The sequence below is a fragment of the Mirounga leonina genome, unplaced genomic scaffold (genome assembly GCF_011800145.1).
Source record: "Mirounga leonina isolate KUSES-001 unplaced genomic scaffold, KU_Mleo_1.0 Mir_92, whole genome shotgun sequence".
NCBI lineage: Eukaryota > Metazoa > Chordata > Mammalia > Carnivora > Phocidae > Mirounga > Mirounga leonina.
Genome location: NW_023270852.1, coordinates 16,231,374 through 16,244,035, shown reverse-complemented (window position 1 = coordinate 16,244,035; position 12,662 = coordinate 16,231,374). Strand labels below are relative to the sequence as shown.

General features: G+C 45.5%; 1 long non-coding RNA gene across 2 annotated transcripts in view; it reads left to right on the top strand.

Annotated features, from left to right (window-relative positions):
- Positions 1–909: 909 nt before the first annotated feature.
- Positions 910–12,662, top strand: part of LOC118004092 — a 38,777-nt gene continuing 27,024 nt past the window's right edge. Inside the window, exons 1-2 of one of the 2 annotated variants that reach the window (XR_004677475.1) lie at positions 910–1,293; positions 6,425–6,566. This is a non-coding gene — a long non-coding RNA (uncharacterized LOC118004092). The remainder of the gene's footprint in view (positions 1,294–6,424; positions 6,567–12,662) is intronic. The other variant, XR_004677476.1, reaches the window with a different exon arrangement.

Genomic DNA, 12,662 nt, shown 5'->3' with positions numbered 1-12,662 from the left:
AGCAAACCAGGACTTACGGTCACCCTCGCTAGAGGAAAACCCATGGTGTGAGTGGAGCAGACTCAAGGAGGTGACGCCCCAGGTACACTTGTCTCCAATCACCCTTCCACCCTTGTCGCTGTTTGCCTTCCAGACCTCAGCTTGGTTGTCACTTTTCTGGAGGTTCTCCGTCCTTGAAATCTGAGTCAAGTGACCCTTACAAATGTGCTCCTTGCCTGGCTCTTCGTTAGATGTAAGCCCTGTGAGAATCTGTGTGGTTTCTACATGTCTCCCTGTTTGTAGCTAAGAATAGAGAGTAGGCAACAAACAGCCTTTGCAGAAACCTATAAAAACTATTTCTTTTCCCATGTATTGCCTCATTTAATTGATAATGGTATATAGAACTAAGTCAGATTCACCAACAATTGCCAGTAAGTCCAGTTGGGATAGGTTTGAAGCTACTGAGAAATTGACATTTGCTAAGAGTAGATCCACCTTTGAAAATTGTATGTGGGACTTCATGACCCTAAATGTTTTTAAGCTAGTCTCTTGCTTCTCAGTGAAAATGTGACTTGTTATCTTAGTATTAGAAATGTATCTATGTACAGTTGGCCCATAAACAATGCAGGGTTTAGGGGCACTGCCTCCCCTGCACAATTGAAATTTGTGCGTAACTTGTGACTTTTCAAAAACTTAACCAGTGGCCTCCTGTTGACCAGAAGCCTTACTGATAGCATAAAGAGTCGATTAACACATATTTTGTATATGTTATTATATACTTTATTCTTACAATAATACCTGTTTATCTTAATTTTTTGGTATTTCTAGGTTATGCAGTTCATCTATGAATTTTTTCAAATTGTCACAAATCTTCAAAAAATTTTCCAACATATTTATTGAAAAAAATTCACATGTAGGTGGACCCATGCAGTTCAAACCTGTGTTGTTCAAGGGTCAACCGTAATGTTACTCATTTCCCTCCAAAACAGTAGATGATCATTGTGATATTCAGTATCCTATTTAAAGTTTTCAAGATAACCTAAGATAGGATATTTCTTCCTCTAACCACTATTACACATACTAAACTGTAAAATCTACATGACAGGAGAGTTTTAGAGTCAGAAGAAGTTTTGGAAACTCTGTAGACAACCCCTCATTTCACAGAGGACTGGACAGGACATCTTGCTCAGGATGATGCCACTTGGTGCTGGCAGAGGCCAAGGGAGAACGGAAGAGTCCTGACACTGTTGTGCTCTGTTGTACCACAGAGACATAACCGAAGATGGAAAGCCCGAAGGAATCATTTCTTGGCAGGTGAGCAGTGTCCACCCTTTAAACTGTTACTGATGTAAACGGTAATCCCATAAGTATGTCAGCCTTATAGGAGAGATTTATTAAGCAGGCCAAGCCTTGGGTTAGTTCTTGGCGCATTTCTGTTTTGTGTTACTGTAAAATTTTGGTTTTAGAAATGTTTGGTATTGCTTACAACTTATTTGGCAAATTCCTATTCTTGGTATAATTATTTATCTTTAGAAGAGGACATGTGGTTAGATTATGGATTTGCAAAGCCTTTTTCCTAAAAATATGAAATGTTCAAAGCTTTCCTTATAATTGCATCTTGTGGGGTTTGGACTTCCTTTTAATAATAGCAGCTGCTGTATGTTGAGCACTTACTATGTACTATGTCCTATTAGGTACTTCGTATGCATCAGTTACTTAGGTTCACCATAACCTGGTGCAGTAGCTCTTGCTATCCTCGTTTTATGGATCCAAAAGTGACTTGTCCAGGGCCATTCAGTGGTGGAGTGGGATTCAAACCTGGACCAACTGATTCGGGTCGACCAGTTTGCTCTTCAGAGTAGAAGATCCATCTTTTTAAAAATATGTATGAAAATGGAACTGGAGGGTATTATGTTGAGTGAAATAAGTCAGAGAAAGACATGTATCATATGATCTCACTGATATGAGGAATTCTTAATTGCAGGAAACAAACTGAGGGTTGCTGGAGTGGGGGGTGGGGTGGGAGGGATGGGGTGACTGGGTGATAGACACTGGGGAGGGTATGTGCTCTGGTAAGCGCTGTGAATTGTGCAAGACTGTTGAATCTCAGATCTGTACCTCTGAAACAAATAATGCAATATATGTTAATAAAAAAAGAAGAAGAAGGTAGCGGGAGGGGAAGAATGAAGCGGGGGAAATCGGAGGGGTAGACGAACCATGAGAGATCATGGACTCTGAAAAACAAACTGAGGGTTCTGGGGGGGGGTGGGAGGATGGGTTAGCCTGGTGGTGGGTATTGAGGAGGGCACATTCTGCATGGAGCACTGGGTGTTATGCACAAACAATGAATCATGGAACACTTCATCTAAAACTAATGATGTAATGTATGGGGATTAACATAAGAATAAAAAAAAAAGATAAAAAAAAATTTATGAAAAGACTTGGGGGAAAGTACATCAAAATACTAATGATTAGCTCCAGGTGGTGGAAGTATGAGGATTTATAAATTTTTCTTCTTTGACATTTCTATTTTCCATGTTTTCTATAATATGTATATTTTTCCTATCTTGGAAGAGATTAAATAGCATTCTGAAACAGAAAATTCAAATTTCAAGATCAGTTACGTGAAAACGTTTTTCTTCCGGAAGATTTGTTACTACTTTTCCAGTTCCATTTTAACACACATCATGCCAGACATTACGCCACGTGTTTTTGCTACAGAGATAAGACGTTGACACTGGTGACAAGTTGTTAGGCTGGGAATTCTTAAGACCTAGGTCGTGTCTGTCACTAGTGCACCCCCACCTCTTGCCCCCAGTTCCTTCTTAACCACCTCTGCTGTTACCACTGCAGTTCAAACCACTACCATATCTCTTTATCTTTCCCTCCGAGTTTATTTTTCAACTAATAGCCAGAGTGATCATGGACCTCCTCTTCTCAGACCTTTGCAGTGGTCTTAGACCAGAATCCAGCTCTGACTATGACTTTACGGACCTCCATGATCTGGTCCATGCCAGCCTCTGGCATCTCCTAGTCTGATTCCTGTTCACCCTGCCCAGCTTTTATGGTTTCCTTCTGGTTTCTCCCACTCACCAAGCTGATTCAGAGAAGCTTGTTCAAGATCTTCATACTTGCTAACCCAGTTAGCTGCTAATTCACTTTTACATCATTTAGATCTTTGCTTAAATATTATCTCCACAGAAAAGCTTTCTCTGCCTCCCCTTTTAAAACTAGCCTTCCTTTACTAGAAATGATTTGCATACTCGTATGTAAGTTCTCTAAGGGCTGAGACCTTGTGTTCACTGAAGTTGTATCCCACTGCCTGAAACAGTGCCTGGCGTGTAATAGGTGCTTCGCCTTTATTGAGGGAATGTCCAAATGATGTGTTTTAGGACCATTGGGAAATTCAGAGGGGCTGCAGTGTTGAGGGGAGGGGAAAGCAAATGGAGATGAGGCTGGAAAGGCGTTTGGAGCTGTCCCATCTCTGAAAACTGTTGAAATTCCTGCTCAGGAATTAACCCTCACCCCCTGGTCAGGGCATACTCCAAGAGATGCTAAGCCTAGACCTCTTGCCTGTGCGAACTGCCATAGGAGCAGAATCCTTCATAGGCGCAGAGATGTGTATGGTAGACTCCAGCCTGCAGTTTCTGGGCATGTTTAGAAAATGAGAGAACACATTTGAACTAAAAAGCAACTCCACATTGGTCACTGTTAATCATAATTAATAACGTCTGTGATTTGTATAGTCTTCCAAAGCGTTCCAAGTCTTGAGACATGATCCTTTGGTCCCCCCAGGCCCTGCCACAATAATGACCTTGGCATGTGACTCATCACCCTCCCCTGCCATATAATACCCTCTTATTTATCACCCATCTTACCCTTTCCTTTCCAAGTCAAGTAATTTCTGCCTTGTTTTTTCTTCTCTTCCTTCCCTTCTCAAACCACAACCCATATAATTTTCATTGCCCTCTTTAGAACCTGTTTGCATCTCGGCTCCAGCCTTTTCATAGAGAAGGGGTAGCAGACCTGGAACAGTATGGAGGGAGAGATGTGCACTTTTAAATTACCTCCATTACATAGTGGCATTTTCCTCCGGGCTGCAATTCCTTGTCCAGCTTTGCAGTCTCCCTGGGTGATAGATGGCTCAACACAAAGGTGGCTGCTGGTACTTTAAAATCATTAACGATCTCAGTGCTCATTCAAGGTTTAAGTCTCTACGCATAGTATGAGATTGATCAGCTTGCTTAAATAATAGAATTAAGGTACCGGTTTCTGCTATGCTTCATATAATGATACTGAGGAAGGAATTTAATACTTATGGAGTGCCTCCTGTATGCCAGGCACCGCATGAGATCCTTTATGTGTATAATCTCATTTAAGACCCACATTTGATGGGGTTGATACGTTATCCCCATGAGAGAACTGAATTTCAAGGAAATTATTTGCCCGCAGTCACATGGTCCATGTCTGTCCAGAGCCAGAGCCCATGTCTTTGCAAAACACTACGCAGCTAGCCTCAACTCCACCACAGCACTTGAGAGTGTACCAAAGGTCTTCACAGACATTATGTCATTTCAGTCTTCATGACAACCTGTGAGAATGGTGGTGTCATCCCCAACTGACTTGCCAAAATGCAGCACCACTGGAACTCAACATGTCTCCTCTAGCTCTGTGGCTTTCTGACTTGGAGTCTGGTGTTCGGGGAAGGGTCCCATGCACATCACTCTGCTAAATGAGGGATTTGAAGCCAGCTCTAGAAGAGTTCAATCATGGGTGGGCTATGCCAGGGGGACCAGACCACAACCCCTGTGACATCACAGCAATGAGAGCAGGGATGTAGGTGTTCACTGGGGAGGTCTGGATGAGACTGCCGTCCCTTTCCTGCTGGTGAGAGTGGAGGCAAGCCTGTCTGGGACCTGAAAGCATCACAATGAGAGAAGGGGGCAGGGCTGGACAGACCAAAATTTAGAAGCAGATGTTTGGTGTGAGGACAACCAGTCAGTGCTGCTGCTTGGGAACTGTGTGGCATTGGGTGAACCATTTCACCTCCCTGACTTCAGATGTCACTCTGTTGACTGTGCAGTCACAGGCAAACCTCAACACAGCTTGGAATGCCACTTTGTCCAAGGGAAGGCTTGGCTAACCTGACTGCTGGTTATGGGAAACTATCCCAGAACAAGCAGGAAGTACTGAGGACGTGAAGAACCTGGAGACTCACTTCTCTTCCATGCCCTTAAGAGAGAGGTTAGGCAACTTGCTGCCCCTCTCTGGGCCTCAGTCTTGTCATCTGTAAAGCAAGGATGCTAATATCTCCATAATTAAGGAGAAAATGTTTAGTCAGCTATATATGCTATCCTGTCACTGAAATGCTCTAATAGGAAAAAGCTCTTTGATGAAATTAGGAAAGGATGAGCTTCACGCCAAAGGACCTAGAAAGACTTCTTGGAGGAGTGTGGTATGAGGTAGGTCCTAAAAGCTGGACAGGGGTGCAGGGAGGGATGCAGAGTTGGGTGGACAGCCGGGACAGCAGAGCAGGCGTCCTCCCAGACAGGGAGGGCTACTGCTCTCTCTCTTCCCTTCCCATCTGACTCCATTAGCATCTCCCACAGTCACAGCTCCGGCTCTCAACTCTCAATTCTAAGAGGCTATTAGTTATGAGACACACTTTTAATTAAATAGCATCTTTTAGGGAATAAAAAAAAAATCTCTCCACTATAAACACACATTGGTTTTAAGTTGCATCTCAGTTTCAAAACCATTAAGTTGTAGGGAGAAAGTGTATCTTAGAACTGAGAAAATACTGAATATGTCACTTCAAAATAAATACTACCAAAAAAAGTTCATCATGTGGACCTTGACACCAATATTCATGTTCCTGTTCTACCACATACTAGCTTTATCCTTCTGGGCAAGTTGCTTGATTTTCCTAAGCGTCAATTCATTTTTTAAACGGTCTATAAATTGCCTGGGCCTAGGAGGTGAGCAGTTAAGGTTATTTGAATCTGAATGTTGACTCATTTTAGAAAGAGGTCTGTAGAACATATTTTGTCTAAAATTAGGGGTTGCCATAGTTTAAAAAAAAAACCCTATATATGGTCATGTTAGGATAGTATAACACAGAGTGGCAGTTCTCAACTGGGGGGAATGTTAACCCTCAAGTGACATTTGGCAACATTTGGAGGCATTTTGGTTGTCACAACTGTGGGGGGCAAGCTACTGGCATCTAGTGTGTAGAGGCTGGGGATGCTGCTGAACACCCTTCAGGCATAGGATGACCAGAACAAGGGGCTTTCTGGCCCCGAATGTCCATAGCATGAGGTCAAGAACCCCTGACATAGAAATTCAGAGTGTTGATTGTGGAGCCCAACTATCTGGATTTGAACCCTGGCTCTGCCACCTACCAGCTATGTATCCTCGGGTCAGTTACTTGATCTCTGTCATCTAGGGGAGAAGAAGAACAGTTGGTGCCACATGGGGTGGTTGTGAGGATTTCTAGGACTGAATGTGGGTAGAGAACTTCCAGCGGAGACTGGCTTCTAGGAGACACCCAGTGAGCGTCAGATGTTAAGGAACTGAATCAGCATTCGGTGAGTATCCCTGGTGACCAGTACTAGGACCTCAGATAAGCGAGTTAACTCCTTGTGCCTCAGTTTCTCCATCTGTTAAAAAAATGTGGAGATCAAATGAAATCAAGACTATGAGAGCACACTGGGAACAGTGGAAAATTTTACAAATACATTTGTGTCGTTATTATCGCCTCAAACTCCAGTAAGACAATGTCCTGGGGTGAAGCGGTGAGCTCTCCTGGGCCGGGCTGTAACAAGAAAGGAGAGGAGGTGCCCAGAGCAGTACGTTGCAGGCCCAGCAATGGACTGCACCTTAAGTACATCCTCAGCTATGAGTCCAGGAAGTTGCCTTTATGGCATAGTTATGTGCAAACTGAGCCCCGGCCCCACATACCACTTTCCCCGGAGGAGTGCTTGGCGAATCAGCATGCATGCCTGCGCGGCAGGCCCCAAACTCAGGGAAAACAACAGCTCAGATGGAAAGAAAGTCCTGCAAACCCTTCGCCAGGGATCTGTTCCTGCTCTGCCTGTGTCTTCTCTGGCACTTAGATGAAGGAACTGGATTGCTGGCCTGGACTCCAAGGTCTGCCTGCACTCTAACTCCAACCATACAGGACTGAGTGAGGATTATTGTCTTTAACAATTATATCAGCAAATGATTATTTAGCAGAATTGTATCAAACAATTTGTATAAATAAACTCATGTAATTCTCAAAACAACCTTGTGAAACATTGAGTATAATGTCCATATTACTGATGATACATCACTGAGGCTCAGAGACATTAAGTGACTTGCCCAAGAATGCATAGAGCCAGGTCCGCACCGCTGTTAACTAACATACTGCAGTACCCCAAGCCAGAACGTGCAAAGGGCCTGGAAAACATGAGGCACTTAATTCATTGAGTTTAATGAATGAGTGACCAGAGGCAAATCACAAAGTGGCTTGTCCTTTCTCCAGCTCTATCCATCCCTGCCTCTTGTCACCTCATCCCCTCTCCTTGCCCTGCTCACTCTGGCTGAGAGCTTGGCACCCTCTGGGCAGTAAGTAAAATTGTTCTTTCAGGGAACTTCACTGGCAGCGGCAGAAACTAGCCTTTCCCACTATTCCATCTGGTGAGCCCACTCTGTGCCAAGCCTGGAGGGCTTGGAAACACAGAGCTGAGTCATCTTTAGCACCTGATCTGAGGGGGGGCCCACATGTGTGGGAGGTCAGTGGGGCCAGAGGGAGACCAATGAGAATACCAGCTAGTTACAAGCAGAAAGATAAAGCAACCCTTGAAGGGGAAAGGCTCAGGGAAGCCTTCCCTGGAGGTGAGGCTGCTTTGAAATTTGCATTCCTATCTTTGGCATAGATTGGGCCACAGCTGCCTTGCCATCCATCCCAGTTTATCCTCCGTTCAGTGTCCCGGCACCACACAATTGAAAACTAAGAAATAGTCTCTCTAGCAGTTCAGAATCCGCACTGGGGAAGGAGGGAGAAAGAAACTGCTGCTAAGTACCTCCTCTGCCAGTGGCCTTCATCTACTCTACTTAATACTCTTAAGTAGCCACTGAGGTAGACACACCTGTTGTAGAGGTGGGGAAAACGAACTTCAAAGAGGTTAGGTAATTTGCTGAAGGTTCCAGAGGAAATCGCTTATAGGGATAAACAAGTCAACTGGCCTCTTCCCATTTTGGGATCCCTGTGCAGGTCCACCCTCATATAGCCTCTGAGAGGGGCAGCATTGGGGTGTCCAGTGGGCTGCAGAGTCTGGGTGGGGAGGGAGGATAGCTCAGTTTATGCAGATCCCCACGAGGTTCTTTGGTCAAAACAACTCAAGGGAGTGCCCACCTTCCCTGGAGTGCCTGTGGGGACAGTCTAAAAGGCAAGGGCACACAATGTGCCAAGATACCTGAAGATCCATATCCAGAGGTGGGCATTTTTCTCAGTGGGGCTTGGGACAGGGATAAGAGCCTGACGAAGAGGCTTAGGAGAGAGGGATGTCTCCCTCATCCCCGGGACTGTCCAAGATTGGGCCAGTAAGCTGCTTTGGGACCCTCGGCCCGACCTACATGTGGGAAGTTCTGCCTGCACCACCCGTAATGAACAGAATTGTGGACACAGGTGTCACCATCTACTGCATCGCCCACTCTTAACCCAAGCACAGTCACCCCCATTAATGTAATCTTCCAGCCTCTATCCCTCCCTTGGACCTTCCTCTATTGCACTCAGTGATTCCTTTCCTTCAATAATGGTCTGGGGACACTTGTCAGGCATCTTTAGAATTTTGCCAGGATCCAAGAAGCCTTCATCATGGTGCAGAAAGTGTTAAGACCCAAGCCTTGATGGATGAGTTGGAACTTTGGCTGGTGGAAATGGGTTAAAACAAAAAGCAGTCAAATGGAAGGGATGGTGTGAGCAAAGACAGAGAAGTAGTAAGTACTTCTTACTTACTACTAGGCATAGATTGGGCCACAGCTCACACTAGGAGTGTGAGCAATAATTTGTCATCCACTTAGGCAGACAGTGTTTCCTAAGACTATCTGACCACGGAGCATCTCACAAGATGAGTGACCTGAGGAGTGCACTTCAAGAAAGGCTGCAGCAGAGAGAGAGAGAGAGAGAGAGAGAGAGAGAGAGAGTGTGTGTGTGTGTGTGTGAGCATGCACGCGCATATGGCAGAGAATAGAACAGTGAGTGCAGTGGGATCTGTGCTTGCTCCTGGAGGTGGTGATTCTCAGCATCTCTCCTGCAGAATACTGGCCCGCAGAGGTTCTCTGTGGTCCTGCAATAAGCATGGGAAGTGCCACCTACAGTGTCCTCCTCGGGGTTCATGGATTCGTGGATTCTTGAGGCACAATAGCATTTTGAAGGCCACTCCGCCACCCCAACCAGTCCTGCAGCAAAAACACTTTAACTTTGCTTAACCCTGCATGGACCACATTTACTTCACCATGAATCCCTTTGTTTCAGGGAACATCTTTATTTGGGGGACTAGGGAGCTAATTTTTTTTTTTTTAATGTTAACATGTACTTATGGTATGAATACCTTTCAAACAGAGCAATGGGGTATGCCTTGAAAAGTTTTCTTTTCAGCCTTGGCTCCCGTAGACTCCTAGTTTTCTTCTTCCACAGGGTAGCTCTTCTGTATCTTTCCAGAGAATCCTCGGGTACACAGGATGGATGTGTATATTTTCTTTTCAAAATGCACATGGAGGAAACTGATAAGCACATCCCCTCTGCAGGCGTATTCCATCCTAGGGCTATGAGATATGTGTTTAGGCATTCCTTTGGTGATGGCATCAAAGTCATTTCTAGTCTTTTGTTCATCTGAACTAGGGGTTGGTAAACTATGGCTTGCTGGCTAAATCCATCCCACTAGTTCCTCTCTTTTTTAGCAGTGAACCCCTATGGTCCTCAAGCTAAAGTTGTCACTGTCTGGTCCTTAATATCTCCAAACAATGCTGTCATGAATATCCTTACCCATTATTGCAAACATGTGCAAGCAGATCTCTCATAAATATATCCTATTTGGTCTAAGCCAATCTGAGGGGCATAGCTCACTGTTTAGTTGATTTTTCTTTTGTTTTGAGTGAGGTTAAGTATCTTTTTGCAGACATAAAAATGTTTATTTTTCTTTTTGTAAATTTTATTTCTTCCTACTTGGATAAAGAACATGAACAAAGGTATTTTTCTTATTGCTTTATAAAAATATTAAAGGAATTAGTATTTTGTCTGTCTTGTGTATAAATTTTCCTCCATTTGTCATTTGTCTGACTTTGTTTTTTTTTAAGATTTATTTACTTATTTTAGAGAGAGAGCATGAGCAGTGGGGAGAGGGCAGAGGGAGAGGGAGAGAAATCCTCAAGCAGACTCACCGCTGAGCACAGAGCCTGAGGTTGGGCTCGATCTCATGACCATGATCTGAGCTGAAATCAAGAGTCTGATGCTTAACCAACTGAGCTACCCAAGAGCCCCTATGGTTTTTGTTTTGTTTGTTTGTTTGTTTGTTTCCATGCAGAAATGTTCTCAGTGAAGTGAAGGTGAGTTCAGGTGCTGACAGCACAGGGGGTGGGAGGACCTCACCCAAGCAGGCAGTTCTCGTTCACGGAGCCCCTGTTTTGTTCCAGGTTCTGGCCAGGCACTGGGAGTCCAATGGTGAACAAGATAGGCAGAGGCTCTGCACGGTGGTGATGATGGGAGAGTAGGACAGTGCTCAGCGAGAATGTCACAGGATACCTCCCTCAGTTGGACTAAGGAATGAGGGGGACTACCCAGGGGTCCAGGAGGCAGGAGGAGTTCTGAGCAATGATTCATATAAGGCTAGACCTCAGAGAGATGGCAGTTTCAGAGTTCAGGTTCCTGGATCCCAAGCCGTTCTGGGTGGTGATGAGGCACCTCGCTGTTGGGGGGCAAGGCAAGGACAAGAGTCCAGGGAGTCTCCTCAAATTCCTGAGTGGACAGAAAATTGCCCTATCAGGGCCTGCCCAAAGTAGGAGTTTTGTCTCTTCGTATAGAGGAGGAAAGTTACTCTCAGGGCTAAGCCACAGCCAGTAAAGACTAAACCGAAGTCTGAGTGCTTAGGACTGGTTGGAGCAGTGGGGAAATGTTGCTCTAGGAGCAGCAGAGGATGGGAGGAAAATGCTGACCTCTCCTGGAATGAAGTCCTCTCTCTGCTCATCCACAGTCCTGGCTTTGTTCACACCTCTGCAGAAGAATCAAAGGGACAGTGAACCACATGTGCAAGACAGGGTGGCAGCTAGATAGGGGAAGATGAGGCAGGAGGGAGAAGAGATGAGAGGGGCTGACTCTCAGGCCTTGAATGCCAGGCTAAGGTGGTTAGAGGCTGATGGAGGTGATGAGGGCCAGGAAGCCTGGGAGCTGCTTTCCTGCCTGGACCCCCACTCCCCGGGCTCCTTGTAGGCAATGACAAGGAAGAGGGGGGGAGCTGTGGGGAGAGCCAAGAGCTCACAAAGGTTCCGCTGTGCTTGGCCAGGGCTTCCACCCGAGCCTGCTTGCCTGTTTGCTTGCTCTGAGGGAAGGATCTGATTCAGAAAGGTGGTTGTCCAGGGCTCAGGCCAGGCCTGCCGGCTGCCAGCCCAGCACAACACCCCCACTCTAAGCTCCCCATCCTGGGGCCTCCTCATTCCTCTTTCTTTTGGTTCTCCCTGTCAGACCCCAGTAAAATTCCACAGCCTTGAACTGAAAATGTACTCAATGCTGGGGCCCAGTGCTCACCGAGGACCTGGGGGAGGGGATGCACATGCACAGGATGGTCCAGTGGGCACCTCATAGAGAGAGAGACACATGAAAGCTGCCCTGCACTGAGAACCTACTATATGCCAAGCACTGGGCATTTGTAGGGTTCCTATTTAATCCTCCCAACCACCCAGCAAGGTAGGTATCATTATTTCCATTTTACAGATAAGAAAGTCCCAGAAAGGCTAAGTGACGATTGTGAGTTAATAACAGGGCTAGAATTCTAACTCAGATCAGCCCTGCCTGTGCATCTAATCTCTACTTAAACCCTGCAGTGCTTTGTGCAGGAAATGGCCGTGTCTTGCATGTGTCTGGCGCAGAGTAGGTTTCCATGAAAGTTGCCTTTATCATGTACTTTCTCTGCTGGACCTTGTGAACCTCATGGCAATTCTTCAGGTCAGTAACCTTCCTCTAAATTTAATGATGGAAGCTCAGAGAAGCTGAGCAACTGCTCAAGGTCACATAGCTTGCAGCAGAGGATGAGAGAAGTTGGGGGACATTAGAAGGAAGTAAGTGGGGTGGAGGAAGCTAGCCCAAGTAATGACAGGGATTTTCAAGATGCTCAGGGTGCCAGCTGAAGATGGGGAGTATCCCTGGGAGCTGAGCAGTAGTGCTGCTCATGGGGTATTCAGCCCTGACTCTCAGTGGGCTCTCACTCATCAGAAGAGCAGTGCTCAGGCGCACCTGGGTGGCTCAGTCGGTTGAGCATCCAACTCGGTTTCAGCTCAGGTCATGATCTCAGGGTCGTAAAATTGAGCCCTGCATCAGGCTCCATGCTCAGCAGGAGTCTGCTTGAAATTCTCCCTCTCCCTCTGCCCTCCCCACCACCAAAATAAATAAATAAATAAATAAATAAATAAATAAATAAATAAATAAA